The sequence below is a fragment of the Ovis canadensis genome, chromosome 5 (genome assembly GCF_042477335.2).
Source record: "Ovis canadensis isolate MfBH-ARS-UI-01 breed Bighorn chromosome 5, ARS-UI_OviCan_v2, whole genome shotgun sequence".
Classification (NCBI taxonomy): domain Eukaryota; kingdom Metazoa; phylum Chordata; class Mammalia; order Artiodactyla; family Bovidae; genus Ovis; species Ovis canadensis.
Genome location: NC_091249.1, coordinates 35,409,533 through 35,429,379, shown reverse-complemented (window position 1 = coordinate 35,429,379; position 19,847 = coordinate 35,409,533). Strand labels below are relative to the sequence as shown.

The following is a 19,847-nucleotide window of genomic DNA, read 5'->3' as shown; positions in this document are numbered from 1 at the left end:
TTAATTTTTTGGAAATTTTATGAAGATATTTATTTATTCTATAATTGATGGATTAAATTAAATAAGCCTTATATACCACTTTACATCTCTTCCCCCAAAGCACTAATGTTTAGTCTTTCTAGTGGTTACTTTTATAACTTTTTAAAAAGTTGAAGTATAGTTATTTACAATAACATGTTAGTTTTAGGTATACAGTACAGTGATTCAGCACAGAAAAGTACATAGTACAGAAAAGAACCTGAAAAGGAATATATATATATAGTATAGAATCCTTTTCAGATTCTTTTCCCTTATAGGTTTTTACAAAATATTGAATATACTTCCTAGTGCTTTACAGTGGGTCCTTATTGGTTGTCTATTTTATATATTTAGTACTGTATATATGTTTACCCCAACTTCCTAATTTGTCCCTCCTCTCACCCCCTTTAACCACTGGTAACCATAAATTTGTCTTTTCTACATCTGTGAGTCTCTTTCTGTTTTGTAAATAAGTTCATCTTTATCACTGTTTTAGATTCCGCATGTAAGTGATATCATATGATGTTTGTCTTTCTCTGTCTGGCTTACTTCACTTTGTATGATAATCTCTAGGTCCATTAATGTTACTGCAAATGGCATTATTTCATTCTTTTTAAAATGTTTTTTATTTTCTATTGGCATATTAACCAATAACATATTGGCCGATTAACAATAGTGTGATAGTTTCAGGTGAACAGTAAAGGGACTCAGCCTTACACATATATGTATCCATTCTCCCCCAAACTCCCCTCCCATCCAGGCTGCCACATAACATTGAGCAGAGTTCCATGTGCTATACAGTAGGTCCTTATTGGTTATCCATTTTAAATGTAGCAGTGTGTACATGTTCATCCCAAACTCCCTAACTATCCCTCCCCCCATCCTTCCCCTGGCAACCATAAATTCCTTCTCTGAGTTTGTGAGTCTGTTTTTTAAGTAAGTTTATGTGTATCATTTATTTTTAGATTCCACATATAAGGGATGTCCAGAGAGGGCAATGGCAACTCACTCCAGTACTCTTGCCTGGGAAATCCCATGGATGGAGGAGCCTGGTAGGCTACAGTCCATGGGGTCACAAAGAGTCGGACACAACTGAGCGACTTCACTTTCGCTTTTCACTTTCATGCATTGGAGAAGGAAATGGCAACCCACTCCAATGTTCTTGCCTGGAGAATCCCAGGGACGGAGGATCCTGGTGGAGTGCCATCTACAGGGTCACACAGAGTCGTCGGACATGACTGACGTGACAGCAGCAGCAGCATAAGGGATATCATATGAGATTTCTCCTTCTTTGTCTGACTTACTTCACTCAGTGTGACAATCTCTAGGTCCATCCATGTAGCTGCAAATGGCATTATTTCATTCTTTTTAATGGCTGAGTAATATTCCATCGTATATATGTATCACATCTTTATCCATTCCTCTGTTTATGGCTATTTAGGTTGATTCCATGTATTGGCTATTGTAAACAGTGCTACAGTGAACACTGGGGTGCATGTATCCTTTCAGATCATGTTTTTCTCCAGATATACGCCCAGGAGTAGAACTTCAGGGTCATATGGTGGCTCTATTTTTAGTTTTTAAGGAATCACCATACTGTTCTCCACAGTGGCTGTACCAATTTACATTCCCAAGAACATTGAGGGGTGGCTTCCCAGCTGGTACTAGTGGTAAAGAACCTGTCTACCAATGCAAGAGACACACGAGACATGGGTTAGATCCCTGGAGGAGGGCATGACAACCCACTCCAGTATACTTGCCTGGAGAATCCTATGGATAGAGAAGCCTGGAGGGCTACAGTCCATAGGGTCACATAAAGTGGGATACAATGGAAGCAACTGAACATGCATTCACAACAGTGAGGGAGGGTTCCCTCTCTCCACACCCTCTCCAAGATTTATTGTTTGTGGATTTTTTGATATCAATTCTGGCTGGTGTGAGGTGATACCTCACTGTAGTCTTTGCGTTTGTATTTCTCTAATAATTAGTGATGTTGAACATCTTTTCATGTGCCTGTCAGCCATCTGTGTGTCTTCTTTGGAGAAATGTCTATTTAGGTCTTCTGCCTATTTCGTTCTTTTTAATGGCCAAGTTATATTCCATTGTATAAATATACCACATCTTCTTTATTCATTCATCTTCCCCTGGGCAACCATAAGTTGGACATTTAAGTTACTTAATGTCTAGCTACTGTAAATAGTGCTGCAATGAACACTGGGATGCATGTATCTTTTCAAATTATAGCTTGCTCTAGGCATATGCCCAGGGGTGGAATTGTAGGATCATTCGTTCAGTTCACTCGCTCAGTCATGTCTGACTCTTTGGAACCCCAGGGACTTCAGCATGCTAGGTTTCCCTGTCCATCACCAACTCCCTGAGCTTACTCAAACTCATGTCCATTGAGTCGGTGATGCTATCCAACCATCTCATCCTCTTTCATCCCCTTCTCCTCCTGCCTTCAATCCTTCCCCACATCAGGGTCTTTTCAAATGAGTCAGTTCTTCACATCAGGTGGCCTAAGTATTAGAGTTTCAGCTTCAGCATCAGTCCTTCCAATGAATATTCAGGACTGATTTCTTTTAGGATGGACTGGTCTTATCTCTTTGCAGTCCAAGGGATTCTCAAGAGTCTTCTCCAACACCACAGTTCAAAAGCATAAATTCTTTAGTGCTCAGCTTTCTTTATAGTTCAACTCTCACATCTGTACATGACTCCTGGAAAAACCATCGCTTTGACTAGATGGACCTTTGTTGGCAAAGTAATGTCTCTGCTTTTTAATATGCCATCTAGGTTGGTCATAACTTCTCTTCCAAGAAGCAAGTGTCTTTTAATTTCAAGGCTGCAGTCACCATCTGCAGTGATTTGGGAGCCCCCCAAAATAAAGTCTGTTACTGTTTCTATTGTTTCCCCATCTATTTGCCACGAAGTGATGGTACCAGATGCCTTGGTCTTAGTTTTCTGAATATTGAGCTTTAAGCCAACTTTTTCACTCTCCCCTTTCACTTCCATCAAGAGGTTCTTCTTTATCTTTATTCTTCTTTATTCTTCACTTTCTGTAGGATCATATGGGAGCTCTATTTTTAGTTTTTAAAGGAAACTCCATACTGTTCCCCATAGTGGCTATATCAATTTAGATTTTCATCAACAATGTGGGGGGAGAAGGCAATGGCATCCCACTCCAGTACTCTTACCTGGAAAATCCCATGGATGGAGGAGCCTGGTAGGTTGCAGCCCATGGGGTCGCTAAGAGTTGGACACGACTGAGCGACTTCACTTTCACTCTTCACTTTCATGCATCGGAGAAGGAAATGGCAGCCCACTCCAGTGTTCTTGCCTGGAGAATCTCAGGGACAGGGGAGCCTGGTGGGCTGCCGTCTATGGGGTCGCACAGAGTTGGACACGACCAAAGCGACTTAGCAGCAGCAGCAGCAACAATGTAGGAGGGTTTCATTGTAGTTTTGATTTGCATTTCTCTAATTAGTGATATGGAACATCTTTTCATGTGCTTTATAGTCACCCATATATCTTCTTTTGAGAAAAGTCTGTTTAGGTTTTCTGCCCATTTTTTGATTGGGTTGTTTTGTTTTTTGATATTGAGCTGTGTGAGCTGTTTTTATATTTTGGAGATTAATCCCTTGTCACTTCATTATTTGCAAACACCTTCTCTCATTTTTTGGGTTATCTCTTCGTTTTGTTTATAGTTTCCTTAGCTGTGCAAAAAGCTTTTAAGTTTAATTAGATCCCAATTTTTTTTTTTGTTCTTATCTCCATTACTCTAGGAGAGGATCCAAAAAGACATAAATACAACTTATGTCAAGAGTATTCTGCCTGTGTTTTACTCTAGGAATTCTATAGTATCTGATCTTACATTTTGGTCTTTAAATCATTTTTAGTTTATTTTGTGCATGGTGTTAGAGAATATTCAAATTTAATTCTTTTACATGTAGTTTTCCAGTTTTCCCGGCACCACTGATAATACTTCGAAGCATCAACATGGTCACAAGACCCAGTCTAAACAATCGATGTATTCTATGCCCCTGGACATAGTGACTGGCTCAGTAAGGGGCTAACAGAAAGAAGGGAATGCTGAACATGAGATTCTGACACAAAACCAGAATCACTAAAGGGGGGCAGAGAGGTCCTAAATTGATACACAACCTGGACCACGCCTGTTGTAGTAGAAACAGATACAGATCTTAGGAGGATGAGATCATCAATTAGATCTACAAGATTCTCATCAAATAAGAACAACAAAATAGTGGGTTAAATGATCAGGGTCAAGGTCAGTGTCAGAGTCATTCTTTAAGATTCAGCTCAGAATAGTTCTAAGCAGAAATAGTGACAAAATACACTTCACATCTTCCTATAATTTCATTATAACAACAAAAAAGCAAGTACCAAAAGTGCTGTGGAAAATGCCACTGGTAATTTAATAGTAATTGTCAGTTAATTTTGACAATATCCCATCAAGCAGACCATCTCTAGATTAAAGAAATGCCATTTCTTTCAAACATATCTTATCTCTTAGAATTCAGAAGCAGAGATACATATGTATGAAGGGCACCTCATATTTTAAATAAAGTTTATACAGAAGCCTATTCTAATGTAAAATTTATACTCTGAGGTGGACATCTATAATTTTCCTGCCCAGTATTCATTTTCCATCCTTCTGATATGGAACAGTACCAGAGTCTTCTTGGGAGAACCTAGTCATTTGGTCCCTTTGGCTGGTTGGAGAACCACTGGAAGAGATAGGAAGGTTGGAGAAACCTGGACTTCACTCATGAGGAGTGTGCGGGAACTGGCTTGATGCCAGGCAGGGAAGACAAAGGTCTGCCCCAGCAAGTGCTGGGTTTCCAACAACTGCCTCACAGTACTCTCCAGTTGAGTCAAGTGAGCACCCTGGTCCAGCTCACTCCATGTCACAGAGTGGTACTGGATCTGTGACAGCCAGCACAGGGGAAAAGACTCCACCTTGGGATGCAAAGGTGACCCAGTTCTAGGGTAGAGCCTAGGTGGGACAGTGGCGGCGGCTGCTGGTGCTTACTCAAGCAGTACCCCAGAAGCAGTCTAGATTTCTGACGACAGCAGAGTCACTGGGTTTGCCCAGATGGGCAGTTCACCCAGATGAACTCAAACAGACCCTTGCCAGGACATGTCATACCTAAAATGGCAAAAGTTAAAGAGAGAATTTCAAATGTAGCAAGAGAAAAACAAAAGAGTCATACACAAGTGAATTTCCATTCAGCTATCCCCTGATTTCTTTGCAGAAACTTTGCAGGTCAGAGGAGAGCAGCATTATATTTTCAAAGTCTTAAAAGGAAAAAAACCCTGCAACCAAGGATACTTTACTCAGCAAGATTATCATTTACAATAGAAAGAGAGAAAAAGATCTTCTCAGACAAGGAAAAGCAGTAAGAATTTACCAATATTAAACTTACCCTAAAAGAAATGTTGAAAGGTCTCTAAATGAAAAAGAAGTAAGAATCTAGAGGAAAGAGAAAATTCCAGTAGGAAAGACAGATACATAGCAAGCAGTGAAGATTACTTAATTAAGCCAGTGTGCAGATTAAAAGACAAAATATAATGGTAAAAGCAACTACAACTACAATTATCAGCAAAAAGATAAACACGAAGATGCAAAATATGACATCAAAAACACAATGTTGGGGAGAAGAGTAAAAAAAATTTAGATCTTTCAGAATGTGTTTGAACTTAAATGAATACAAATTTAAAACAAATCGATATAATTATAGGTCAATATTATTTCTGCGGTAAAGTGCTAGTTGCTCAGGCATGTGTGACTCTCTGCAACCCCGTGGACTGTAGCCCTCCGGGTTCTTCTGTCCATGGGATTGTCCAGGCAAGAATACTGGAGTGGGTTCCATTTCCTTCTCCAGGGATAACCACAGATCAGAAACCTACAATGGACAGAGAAACCAAAAAGAAATGTACCAAAAACACCACTAAAGAAAATCATCAAAATATAATGGTAGAAACAAAAAGAAGAAAAAAATGAACAGAAAGCAACTACGGAAACAACTGTAAAAAAGTAATAAAATGGTAATAAGTACATACCTATAATAATTACTTCATATGTCAGTGAAATGTGCCAGCCAAAAGACACAGGGTGGATGATTGAAATAATAAAGTCTCTTCAATATGCTGCCTACCTGAGGCTCACTTCAGTGTTAAAGACACACACAGACTGAAAGTGAGGGGATAGAAAAAATATTTCATGCAAACAGCAAGAATGTAGGGGTAGTAATATTCATATCAGATGAAAGATTTTAAAACAAATGCTATACTAAAAAAAGGATTAATTATCATGTATAATGATAAAGGAAACAATACAAAAAGATGATATTATATCATTAACATATACAAACCCATACAGGAGCACCTAAATATATAAGCAGACATAACTAACAGGCATAAAGGGGAAAATTGGCAATAATACAGTAATATTAATAGAAGAGGACTTTTAACATCCCATTGACATCAATGGACAGATCATCCTTACAGAAAATCAATAAAGAAACAGTGGTCTTAAATGGCCTAATGGACCAGGTGTACTTAATAGACATTTATAGGATATTAAATCCCCAAACAGCAGAATACACATTCTTTTTGAGTGCATATAGCAAGTGCTCCAGGATAAATCACGTACTGGGCCACAAAAGAAGCCTGAAAAAATTTAAAGGGACAGAAATTATATCATGCATTTTTTTCCCAATTACAATGGTATATAAATAGAAATCAACTATAGAAAGAAAAATGGAGAAAGAACAAATGCGTGGAGACTAAACAACACGTTACTAAACCAGTGAGTCAATTATGAAATCAAAGAGAAGACCAAAAAAAATCTCAAGACAAATTAAATGGAAACAATTTCCCAAAACCAATTAGATGCAACAAAAAACATCTATATGAGGGAAATTTATAGCAATAAAGGCCTTCCTCAAGAAATAAGAAAAATCTCAAATAAACAATGTAATCTTTCACTTAAAAGAATTAAAGGACTTCCTTGGTGATCCAATAGTAAAGAATCCTCCTGCCAATGCAGGGGATACAGTTTAATCCCTTGTCAGGGAAGATTCCACATACTGCAGGACAGCTAAGCATGTGTGCCACAACTACTGAGCCCACCTAGAGCCCATGAGCCACAATTACTGAAGCCCACTTATCCTAGAGCTCGTGCTCCATAACAAGAGAAGCCCTTGCAGTGAGAAGTCTACAAAACCACAACTAGACACCAGCCCCCACTCACTGCAAGTAGAATAAACCCATGTACGGCAATGCAGACATAAATAAATAAATAAATATTTAAAAATTTCACTCTTTATTTAAAGATTTTGAAATGTAAAAGAAAAAAAAGATTTAAAAAAGAAGAAAAGGCAAAGCCCAAAAACAGCTGAAGGAAGTAAATAATAAAGATGAGACGAAATGAGTAAAAACAGAGATAAAAAAAGATCAATAAAACCAAGAGCTGTTTTTTAAAAAAGATAAAATTGATAAACTTTTTAGCTGAGTTCATCAAGAAGAGGCCTCTGCCTCAAAATAAATAATGAAAGAGTAGAAATAATAACTGATACCACAGAGACATAAAAAGAAAAAAAACCCATAATACTATGAACAGGAGAAGCAATAGAAATAGAAACAGACTGTATTTTGGGGGGCTCCAAAATCACTGCAGATGGTGATTGCACCCTTGAAATTAAAAGACGCTTGCTCCTTGGAAGAAAAGTTATGACCAACCTAGACCGCATATTAAAAAGCAGAGACCTTACTCTGCCAGTAAAGGTCCATCTAATCAAAGCTATGGTTTTTCCAGTAGTCATGTATGGATGTGAGAGTTAGACTATAAGAAAGCTGGGTGCCAAAGAATTGATGCTTTTGAACTGAGGTGTTGGAGAAGACTCTTGAGAGTCCCTTGGACTGCAAGGAGATCAAACCAGTCCATTCTAAAAGAAATCAGTCCTGAACATTCATTGGAAGGACTGATGCTGAAGCTGAAACTCCAATACTTTGGCCACCTGATGCAAAGAACTGACTCATTTGAAAAAACCATGATGCTGGGAGATTGAAGGTGGGAGGAGAAGGGGACAACAGAGGATGAGGTGGTTTGATGGCATCACTGACTCAATGGACCTGAGTTTGAGTAAGCTTCAGGAGTTGATGATAGACAGGGAGGCCTGGCATGCTGTACCCTGTTGGGAGCCGCATTAGGCATTACTGACAAAATGGAGGCATGGCCCCAACTCCCTCTCTTTGTCCTGCAGGCACAAACCCAGGATGAAGGAGCTAGGTCTTGTGATTCTGACTTGTTTTTTCCTTTCCTTGGCTAAGTTGACTGAAAAGAATATTAAGGTGCTTATTGCTCTTGAAAGAAGCATGAGAAGGCACAAAGCCTTCTGCAGTTGTGCTCAGAGAATAATTCATAAAGTTAATCATTGTCATTTGTTCAAGGATCTTTACAAAAGTGTTCCAGGATGAGCACGTAGGCTGCAGCTTGAGGTCATAGGAAGGATTGTTATCTGAAACTTATTTGTGAAGGAAATGTATATAGCAAAGGAGTCTGCTGAATTCAGGGCTTAGGAATAATTAAAAATAGTTAGAAGCTTAAGATTTAAGGAATGTTGTAATGTTAGCATATTTTACTATAGCTTATAGAGATTAGGAATTTTAGAGATATTAATAGCTGGAAGCCTTCTTAAGAGATAGTGAGATCAGGACACTAGGGGCAAACAGGATTTAGAAAGATAAGAAATAAACTGAGGTTTGTGGTATGCAGCCCAGATATAAGCACAAGTTACAATGTAATCACAAGCTAAAGTAAACACAATTCTGAGAGAACCACTGAAGCAGAAACTCTGCTTGAAGGGCAACAATGATTTATGGAGACAATAAATGTGGGTGAGGGGAAATTGAAAATGTCAAACCTCTGACCTAATGCTTTTGTCAAAGTATAAAAGAGAACCTAAAGCTTGAAATAAACATGCAGTCCAAGAAAGCTGAATGAGAGGCTGCATCGTCACTTGCTGACACCGCTCATCCCTTCAGGCTGATTCCCTGGCTGCTAGAGCTGGACTCCAGCAGTACCCACAGGGTTGCAAAGAGTCGGACACAACTGAGCAACTGAACTGAACTGAACTGAACTGAATGAACAGTTAGTATGCCCACAAATTGAACAACCTGGAAGAAATTAACAAATTTACAGAAGCAAACAACTTGCCAAGGCTGAACCAAAATGAAACAAATAACTTAAAAAAAAAAACAAATCATTAGAAGTGACATACCTTTTATTTAAAAAGCTTTTGTTTGATAACAAAAATCTAGGACAAGACAGCTGCACAAGGGAACTTTACCAAACATACAAAGAACTAATAGTTATCCTTCTCAAACTATTCAAAACAATTGAAGAGGAATGAATACTCCCAAATTCATTCTATTATAAGGCCCCCGTTGCCCTGACACCAAAACTAGATAAACACTTCAAAAAAAAAAGAAAATTACAGACTAGTATCCTTGATGAATACAGAAGCAAAAATCCTCAACAAAATTTTAGCAAACCAAATCCAACAATATATAAAAAGAATCATATACCATGATCAATTTAGTCTAGGATTTGGATTTTAGTCTAGGGTCATGAAAACAGTTTATCATTCATGAATTAATCAGTGTGATACAGCACAGTAACCAAAATAAGGATAAAAATCATGTCATCATCTAAACAGATGCAGAAAAAACATTTGGCAAAAATCAACATCCATTCATGATAAAAACTCTCATCAAAAACTCTCAACTTACTTAAAGTCATTTATAACAAGCCCACTCAATATCATATTCAATGGTAAAAAGCTGAAAGTCTTTCCTCTAAAGTGAGAAACAAGACAAAGATGCCCACTCACACCAATTCCATTCACTCAGTCATGTCCGACTCTTAGTGACCCCATGGACTGCAGCCTACCAGGCTCCTCTGTCCACGGGATTTTCCAGGCAAGAGTACTGGAGTGGGTTGCCATTGCCTTCTTTGAAAGTTGCATTATGTGAGATTAAAACACAGAAACCTGTTTTTTATAGAACAGATTTTTATTTCTATACAAAAATAATGAAATAATGGAAAGAAAAAAATCCTGTTTAAAACTGCATCAAAGAGAATAAAATACATAGGAATGAAATTAACCAAGGAGGTAAAAGATCTATACTCTAAAAACTATAAAACACTGTTGAAAGAAACTGAGGATTATACAAAGAAATGGGAAGATTTCCCATGCTCTTGGTTTGAAAGAATTAATATTTTTTAAATGGCCATATTACCCAAAGCAATCTATAGATTTAATGCAATTCCTATCAAAATTAACAATATTTTTCACATAGCTAGAACAAGTGATTGTAAAAATCATATGGAACCACAAAAGATCTCAAGTTGCCAAAATAATCTTGAGATAAAAGAATAAACATGGAGGTATAACCCTTCCAGACTTCAGACTATACGACACAGCTATAGCAATCAAATGGCAGAGTACCAGCACAAAAATACACACATAGATCAATGGAACAGAATAAAAAGCCCAGAAACAAACCTACACACCAATGATCAATTAATCTATGACAAAGGACACAAGAATACACAGTGGAGAAAAGACAATCTCTTCAACTAGTGGTTCTGAGGGAAAATGGAAAACTACATGTAAAAGAATGAGATTAGAACATTTTCTAACATCATTTACAAGATAAACTCAAAATGGATTAAAGATATAAATCTAAGACCAGAAACTGTAAAACTCCTAGAAGAAAACAAACGTAGAACACTTTTCCACATAAATAGTAGCAATATTTTTTTTCATTTTTTTTTATTTTTACTTTATTTTACTTGACAATACTGTATTGGTATTGCCATACATTGACATGAATCCACCACGGGTGTATACAAGCTCCCAATCCTGAATCCCCCTCCCACCTCCCACCCCATATCATCTCTCTGAATCATATTTTTTTTTAATCTGTCTCCTAAGGCAGAAGAAGTAGAAGCAAAAAGAAATTAACAAGACCTAATTAAAAAGCTTTTGCATAATAAAGGAAACCATAAACAAAATGAAAAGACAACCTATAGAATAGGAGAAAGTTTTCTCAAATGATATGGCCAACAAGGAGTTAATATCCAAAATATATAAACAGCTCATATAACTTAGTATCAATAAAAACAAACAACTCAATTTAAAAAAAGGCTTAGAAGACCTAACTAGACATTTTTCCAAAGATGATAAACAGATGGCTAACAAGCACATGAAGAGATGCTCATCTTGGCTACTTATCAGAGAAATGCAGATTGAAACAACAATGAGACATTACCTCACATTTGTCAGAATGGCTATCATCAAAAAGTCTACAAAAAGCAAATATTGGAGAGGATGTAGAGAAAAAGGAACTCTTGCACACTGTTGGTGGGAATGTAAATTGGTGCAGCCACTATGGAAACCAGTATGGAGACTTCTCAAAAAACTAAAAATTGAACTACCATTTGATCCAGTAATTCCATTCCTGGGAATACCTGCAGGAAAAATGAAAAGATACATGCACCCATGTGTTCACAGCAGCACTGTTTGCAATATCCAAGACATGTGAACAACTCAAGGGCCCATCAACAGACAAATGGAAAAAGAAGATGCAATACATATACACCAAGGACCAATAGCCATAAAAAAAGAATGAAATTCTGTCATTTGCAGCAACGTGGATGGACCTAGAGAATATTATGCTTCGTGAAGTTAAGTCAGACAAAGACAAATACTCTATGATATCATTGATATATGGAATCTAAAAAATAATAATACAAACTGATATATAAATGTAAAACAGAAACAGGTTCACAGATACAGAAAGCAAACTTGTGGTTATCAAAGTGAAGATGGTAGAGAAGGACAAACTAGGGGGATTGGATTAACAGATGAAAGCTACTATGTCATAAGTAGATCAGCAACAAGAACACATTATATAGCACAGGAATGAGAGCCAATGTCTTATAATAACTTATAGTGGAATATTGTTTCTGAGGTGCAGTGGTCAGCACGTTCACCTTGCTTATAGTAGAATGAGTGAGTGAGTGAGTGAGTGAAGTCGCTCAGTTGTGTCCGACTCTTTGCGACCCCGTGGACTGTAGCCTACCAGGCTTCTCCGTCCACGGGATTCTCCAGGCAAGAATACTGGAGTGGGTTATCATTTCCTTCTCCAGGGGATCTTCCCGACCTACAAAAATACTGAATCACTAGCTATATAACTGAAAACAGTATATTTTAAGTCAACTCTACTTCAATTTAAACAGTTACTTTAAAAAAATTAAAACAAGATAAAATCAGCAAAAGGAAAAGGCACATAAGGTGGAGTCCAGAAGAAAAGGCATACAGATTTGAATTCAGGAGGATAAGCTTCCAGTTGTCCACTCATTGCTGAAGTCAAATGGAGAACATTTATTTCTCCCGAGTGCAAAGTACTGCCAACCAGGGAAGCTCAGTGAGCCTTATGGTATCAGGGTTTCTATTTAGAGTCAGTCACATAAGTACGCAGTGCCTGCAGGACTGACCTCAGCTACTCAGACCCCAGTCCCCCAGAGGTCAAACTGATTCAAGGTGGCCCAAAACCTCAGGCAACAAAAGCAGGTGTTTACCATAAATCACTTGTTAGCATAAACTATCTGGCCTGGCTCAGGACATACAAAAACATTGCTATCCTAGTATCCACTGGTATTCCAAGGCCTTAGAGGTCATCTCCCAGGAGCCTCATCCCAGGATAAACCTGAGGAACTTGGGAATGTGCAGGCCTGATATTTTTAACCCTCTCCTGCATACATATAGTTTACAAGGAAATGACATTAGGCTATCAGAAGTCATAGAAAACTTGAAATAGAGGTAAGTTCTCAACCTAGTAAAGGATGGTGATGGTCCTGAGGTATCGTTTCTCAAAGACTTTTTGTTTTTCTGGAGAAGATGTACCTCCAGCCCCCTTCTGATTCAGTAAGGTCATATGAGTATTTCTGGCCACCGAGTTTTGAGCAGAGGTAATGAATGTCACTTCCAAGCCAGAACATTTAATTGCCAGTGTAAGGCATTTCAGAGCTTTCTTTTTCACTGGCATAATTTCTAGAAATATTCAAGATGGGGCTGCTCTATGAGCAGGGCCCTACGTCAACTCAATGGAGGTATGTATAGCATGAACAAGAAATGAAACTTTGTTGTTTTAGCTGCTAAAAATTTTAGTTATTTCTTACTACAGGTTATCCTGCTTAATACAAGTTGTCTATAAAATAAGTTTGTACAAGCTTTAAGCTTAACAATGAAACTTTTTAAACAATTTCCTTTTAGATCTTAAATAAGAAATATGTTGTACTAGAGGTCTTATCCAAGACAATAAGGGACAGTTCTCATGGAAGAAACAAAACTGTTATTATTCAAAAATGATATGATTGTCTACATAGAAAATCAAAAAGAATTCAACATATATTAGCATTAACAAGATTCATCAGGGTTCTGCATATACACAAATATACACAAATCATTTGTATTTCTATACTCCATAAACAAATTTTTTAAATATAATGATAAAAAGACACAATTTGCCAAAGAATCAAATAATATACCTAGGAATATATTTAACAACAACAAAAATACAAGGTTATTCTGGTTAAAATAATAAAACTTTATTGAAAAATATTGAGTAGCACTTAAATTAGGAAATATATGATGCTCATGGAATGAAATATTTAGTAAAGATGTCAGTTGTAAAAATAAAAAGAAATTAGAGGAATGAATGGCACAAATCTCAGGACAGTCATTACTTATAGGACAGGGTTCATGGAATCATAGTGAGATTCCTTGGGTTTCGGGGAGACAGTATTTGTAATGTTCTATTTCATTGTCTGCATAGTGGGTAAGCACAAGGGTATCCATCTAATTTTTTCTTTAAACTACACATACTCTCTCCAGTTGTGGTGCACAGGCTTCTCATTGTGGTGACTTCTCTTGTTGTGGAGCACAGGCTTTAGGGCATGCAGGGTTCAGTAGTTCCAACTCTCAAGCTCTAGAGAGTGGGCTCAGTAGTTGTGGCTCAAGGGCTTAGTTACTCCCTGGCACGTGGGATCTTCCCATACCAGGAACTGAACCTGTGTCCCTTGCATTGGCAGGTGGATTCTGAGCCACAACATTAATACAAAATTGTCAATAAAAGATGTGGAAGATAAAACTGAGGACATCTCCCAGAGAGCAGAATAAAAGGATAAAGATATTATTTTAAAGATAAGAAATAAAAAACTAAAAAAAAAAAAGAAAGAAAGAAATTGAGAGGGCTGGTATAGGAAGTCCACTATGCAAATAATATATGTTCCAGAAAAAGGGGAAAATGCAGAGAGGAGATTATTGAAGAAATAATATGAAAAAATTCCCCAAACCAAAGTATTTGTTTCCAGGTTAAAAGAAATCCACTGTGTTCTACCACATGCATGAACAAAAACATATACCAAAGTGTTAATACATGATAATGAAATTTTAAGACACCAAGGATAAGGAAAAATCCTTTAACCCTCACAGAGAAAAAAATATTTAAAAAAATTTTTTATTTAGTTTTAGGCTGGCATTTCACATGATGTACTCTGCATATAAGTTAAATAAGCAGGTTGACAATATACAGCCTTGCAGTACCCCCTTCTCAATTTTGAACCAATCAGTTGTTCCATGTAAGGTTTTAACTGTTGCTTCTTGACCCCCATACAAGTTTCTCAGGAGACAGGTAAGGTGGTCTGTTATTCCTCTCTTTAAGAATTTTCCACAGTTTGTTGTGATTAACCCAGTCAAACGCTTTCATGTAGACAATGAAGCAGAAGTAGATGTTTTCCTGGAATTCCCTTGGTTTCTCTATGATCCAATGAATGTGGGCAATTTCATTTCTTGTTCTTCTGACACTTTTCTAAACCCAGACTGTATATCTGAAAGTTCTTGGTTCACATGCTGCTAAAGCCTAGCTTGAAGGATTTTGAGCATAACCTTACTAGCATTTGAAAAGACTGCAATTCTTTGGTAGTTTGAACATTCTTTGGCATTGCCTTTCTTTGAGACTGGAATGAAAACTGACATCTTCCAGTCCTGTGGCCACTGCTGAGTTTTCCAAATTTGCTGACATATTGAGTACAGCACTTTAACAGCATCATCTTTTAGGATTTGAAATAGTTCAGCTGGAATTCCATCACTTCCACTAGCTTTGTTTGCAATAATGTTTCCTAAGGCCCACTTGACTTCATACTCCAGGATGTCTGGCTCTAGGTGAGTGACCACACCATTGTGGTTATTCTGGTCATTAAAACGTTTTTTGTATAGTTCTGTGAATTCTTGCCACCTCTTCATAATATCTTCTGCATCTGATAGGTCCTTAACATTTCTGACCTTTACTGTGCCAATCCTTGCATGAAATGTTCCCTTGATACCTCCAATGTTTTTGAAGAGATCTCTAGTTGGTCGCACAGAGTTAAACACGACTGAAACGACTTAGCAGCAGCAGCAGCAGCAATTAGTCTTTCCCATTCTATTGATTTCTTCTACTTCTTTGTATTGTTCATTTAAGAAGACCTTCTTACCTCTCCTTGCTATTCTCTGGAACTCTACAATCAGTTGGATATATCTTTCCCCTTCTCCCTTGCTTTCACTTCTCTCCTTTCCTCAGCTATTTGTAAAGCTTCCTCAGACAACCACTGTGATTTCTTGCATTTCTTTTTCTCTGGAATGGTTTTGGTCATGGCCTCCTGCACAGTGTTACAAATCTCTGTCCAGAGTTCTTCAGAAACTCTATCCACCAGATCTAATCCTTAGAATTTATTCATCACCTCTACTGTATAATGATAAGGGATTTGACTTAGGTCATATCTAAATGACCTAGTGGTTTTCCCTGCTTTCTTCAATTTAAGCCTGAATTTTGCAATAAGGAGCTGATGAACTGAGCTACAGTCAGCTCCCAGTCTTGTTTTTGCTGACTGTTTAGAGCTCTCCATCTTCAGCTGCAAAGAATATAATCTATCTGATTTCAGTATTGATCATTTGGTGATGTCCATGTATAGAGTCATCTCTCATATTGTTGGAAAGGGTGTTTGCTATGACCAGTGTGTTCTCTTGACAAAACTCTGTTAGCCTTTGCACTGCTTCACTTTGTACTCCAAGGCCAAACTTGCCTGTTACTCCAGGTATCTCTTGACTTCCTACTTCTGCATTCCAATTACCTATGATGAAAATGACATCTTTTTTTTTTATGTTAGTTCTAGGAGGTCTTGCAGGCATAGACTTGTGATCTTGAATGGTTTGCCTTGGAAACGAACTGAGATCATTCTGTCATTTTGAGATTGCACCCAAGTACTGCATTTTGGACTCTTTTGTTGACTATCAGGGCTACTCCATTTCTTCTCAGCTATTCTTGCCCACAGTAGTAGATATAATGGTCGTATGAATTAAATTTTCCCATTCCTATCCATTTTAGTTCACTGATTCCTAAGATGTTAATGTTCACTCTTGCCATCTCCTCCTTGACCACATCCAATTTACCTTGATTCATGGACTTAACATTCCAGGTTCCTATGCAATATTGTTTTCTATAGCATCGGACTTTACTCTCACCACCAGACACATCCACAACTGAGGGTCGCTTCTGCTTTGGCCCAGCTTTTTCATTCTTTCATGAGCTATTATTAATTGCTCTCCACCCTTTCCCAGTAGCATATTAGATACCTTCCAGCCTGGGGGGCCCTCATCTTCCAATTTTATATATTTTTGTCTTTTCATACCTTTCATGGGGTTCTCACAGCATGTATACTGAAGTGGTTTGCCATTACCTCCTCTAGTGGGCCACGTTCTATCAGAAGTCTTCACTATGACCCATCCATCTTGGGTGGCCTTGCACAGATGGCTCATAGCTTCATTGAGCTACATAAGCCCCTTTACCATGACAAGGCTGTGATCCATGAAGGAAATAAATCAAACTAACAAAATTAGGTACAAAAAATATTAAAAGCAGCAAGAAGAAGAGCAACAAATAATATACAAGGGAATCTCTATAAGGTTACCAGCTGATTTTTTCAGGGAAAACTCTGAAGGCCAAAAGGGACTGATATCAATTTAAAGTAATTAAAGGGAAAAATCTACAACCAAGAATACTCTACCCAAAAAGGCTCTCATTCAGATTTAATGGAGAAATCAAAATTTTTACAGACAGGCAAAAGTTAAGACAATTCAGCACCACCAAACCAGCTTTCCAACAAATGCTGAAGGAACTTCTCTAGGCAGGAAACACAGAGAAGATAGCAAAAAATAAAGGGAAGAAAAAAGGCCTACAGAAATAAACCCAAAACAATTAAGAAAATGGCAATAGGAACCTATATCTGGATAATAATCTTAAATGTAAATGGATTACATGCTGCAACAAAAACACACAGGCTGGATGAATGAATACCAAACAAGACCTGAATATATGCTATCTACAAGAGAATCACTTCAGACCTAGGGACACATACAGACTGAACGTGAGGGATAGAAAAATATATTCCACGTACATGGAAATCAAAAGAAAGCTGGAGTAGCAATACTCAGACAAAATACACTTTAAGATAAAGAATGTTGTAAGAGACAAACAAGGCCACTACATAATGATCAAGGGATCAATACAGGAAGAAGACATAACAATCGTAAATATATGTGCACTCAACATAGGAGCATCTCAATATATAAGGCAAATGCTAACAGCCATAAGTGGGATATTCAACAGTAAAACAATAATAGTAGAGGATGTAAACAACCCATTTATGCCAATGGACAGATCATCCAAATAGAAAATTAATAAGGAAACATAACCCGTAAGTGGGAGAAGGCAATGGTACCCCACTCCAGTACTCTTGCCTGGAGAATCCCATGGATGGAGGAGCCTGGTGGGCTGCAGTCCATGGGGTCGCTGAGGGTCGGACACGACTGAGCGACTTCACTTTCTCTTTTCACTTTCATGCATTGGAGAAGGAAATGGTAACCCACTCCAGTGTTCTTGCCTGGAGAATCCCAGGGACGGGGGAGCCTGGTGGGCTGCCATCTATGGGGTCACACAGAGTCGGACACGACTGAAGCGACTTAGCAGCAGCAGCAACCCTTAAGTGACACATTAGACCAAACAGAATTAACTGATATTTCTAGGATATTCCAATCAAAAGTGGCAAAACATACTTTCTTCTCAAGTGCACACAGAACATTCTCCAGGATAGATCCCATCTTGGGCCATAAATCAAGCCACAGTAAATTTAAGAAAACTGAAATCATATCAAGCATCTTTTCCAACCACAATGCTGTAAGATTAGAAATCAATTACTTGAAAAAAAAAATCCACAAGCACGTGGAGCCTAAGCAGTATGTTACTAAATAATCAATGGATCACAGAGGAAATCAAAGAGGAAATTTAAAAAATACCTAGAGACATCAGATACAGGAACAAGACAAGGATGTCCACTCTTGTTATTATTATTCACCATAGTTTTGAAAGTCCTAGCCCAAAGACAAATGACAATGAAAACATGATGATCCAAAACCTACAGGACATAGCAAAAACAATTCTAAGAGGGAAGAACATACAGAACAATCTTAATAACAAAAATTTCATATAAGCAACCTACCCTTATATCTACAGCAACCAGAGAAGAAGAACAAACAAAACCCTAAGTTAGTAGAGGGAAATAAATCATAAAACTTAGAGCAAAAATAAATGAAATATGAAGAACACAATAGCAAAGATCAATGAAACGAAAAACTGGTTCTTTGAGAAGCTCAACAAAACTGGTAAACCTTTAGCTAGACACATCAAGGAAAAAAGGAGAAGGCCCAAATCAATAAAATTAGAAATGAAAAAGAAAAAGTTACAACAGACACCAAAGAAATACAAAGGATCATAAGAGACTACTATAAGCAACCATATGCCATAAGAGACTACTATGAGCAACTGTACACCAATAAAATGGATAACCTAGAAGCAATGACAAATTCTTATAAATGTACAACCTTCCAAGACTGAACCAGGAAAAAGTAGAAAATATGAACAGACCAGTAACAAATATTGAAATTGAAACTGTGAGTGAAAATCTTCCAACAAACAGAAGTTCAGGACCAGATGGCTTTACAGGTGAATTCTATGAAACATTTAGAGAAGAATTAATACTTATCCTTCTGAAATTCTTCCAAAACCCTGCAGAGGAAGGAAGACTCCCAAGCTCATTCTACAAGCCCATTATCACTCTGATACCAAAATCAGACAAAGATATCACAAAAAAAGGAAATTACAGGCCACTGATGAACATATCATATAGACAAACAAGTCCTTAACAAAATACTAGAAAACCAAATTCAACAAAAAGTTAAAAACATTGCATACAATGATCAGGTGGAATTTATCCTAAGGATACAAAAATTTTTTAATGTCTGCAAATCAATCAATGTGTACATCACATCAACAAACTGAAGAATAAAGACCATATGATCATTTCAATAGAAGCAGAAAAAGCTTATGACAAAATTCAGTACTTATTTATGATTAAAACACTCCATAGAGTATACATAGAGGAAATCCAAAAACAGGAGGGGCTACCTCATCATAATAAGGCCATATATGACAAACCTACTGCAAACATCATTCTCAGTGATAAAAAGCTGAAAGTATTTCCTCTGACATCAGGAACAACACAAGGATGACTACTCTTGCCACTGTTTTACAACACAGTTTTGAAAGTCCTAGCCACAACAATTAGAGAAGAAAAAGAAATAAAAGCA

General features: G+C 37.5%; 1 protein-coding gene across 1 annotated transcript in view; it reads right to left on the bottom strand.

The window, feature by feature from the left end:
* The window catches only part of MEIKIN (meiotic kinetochore factor), a 123,537-nt gene that overhangs the window by 9,559 nt on the left and 94,131 nt on the right, over positions 1-19,847 (bottom strand). The gene's annotated exons all lie outside the window — the stretch shown is intronic.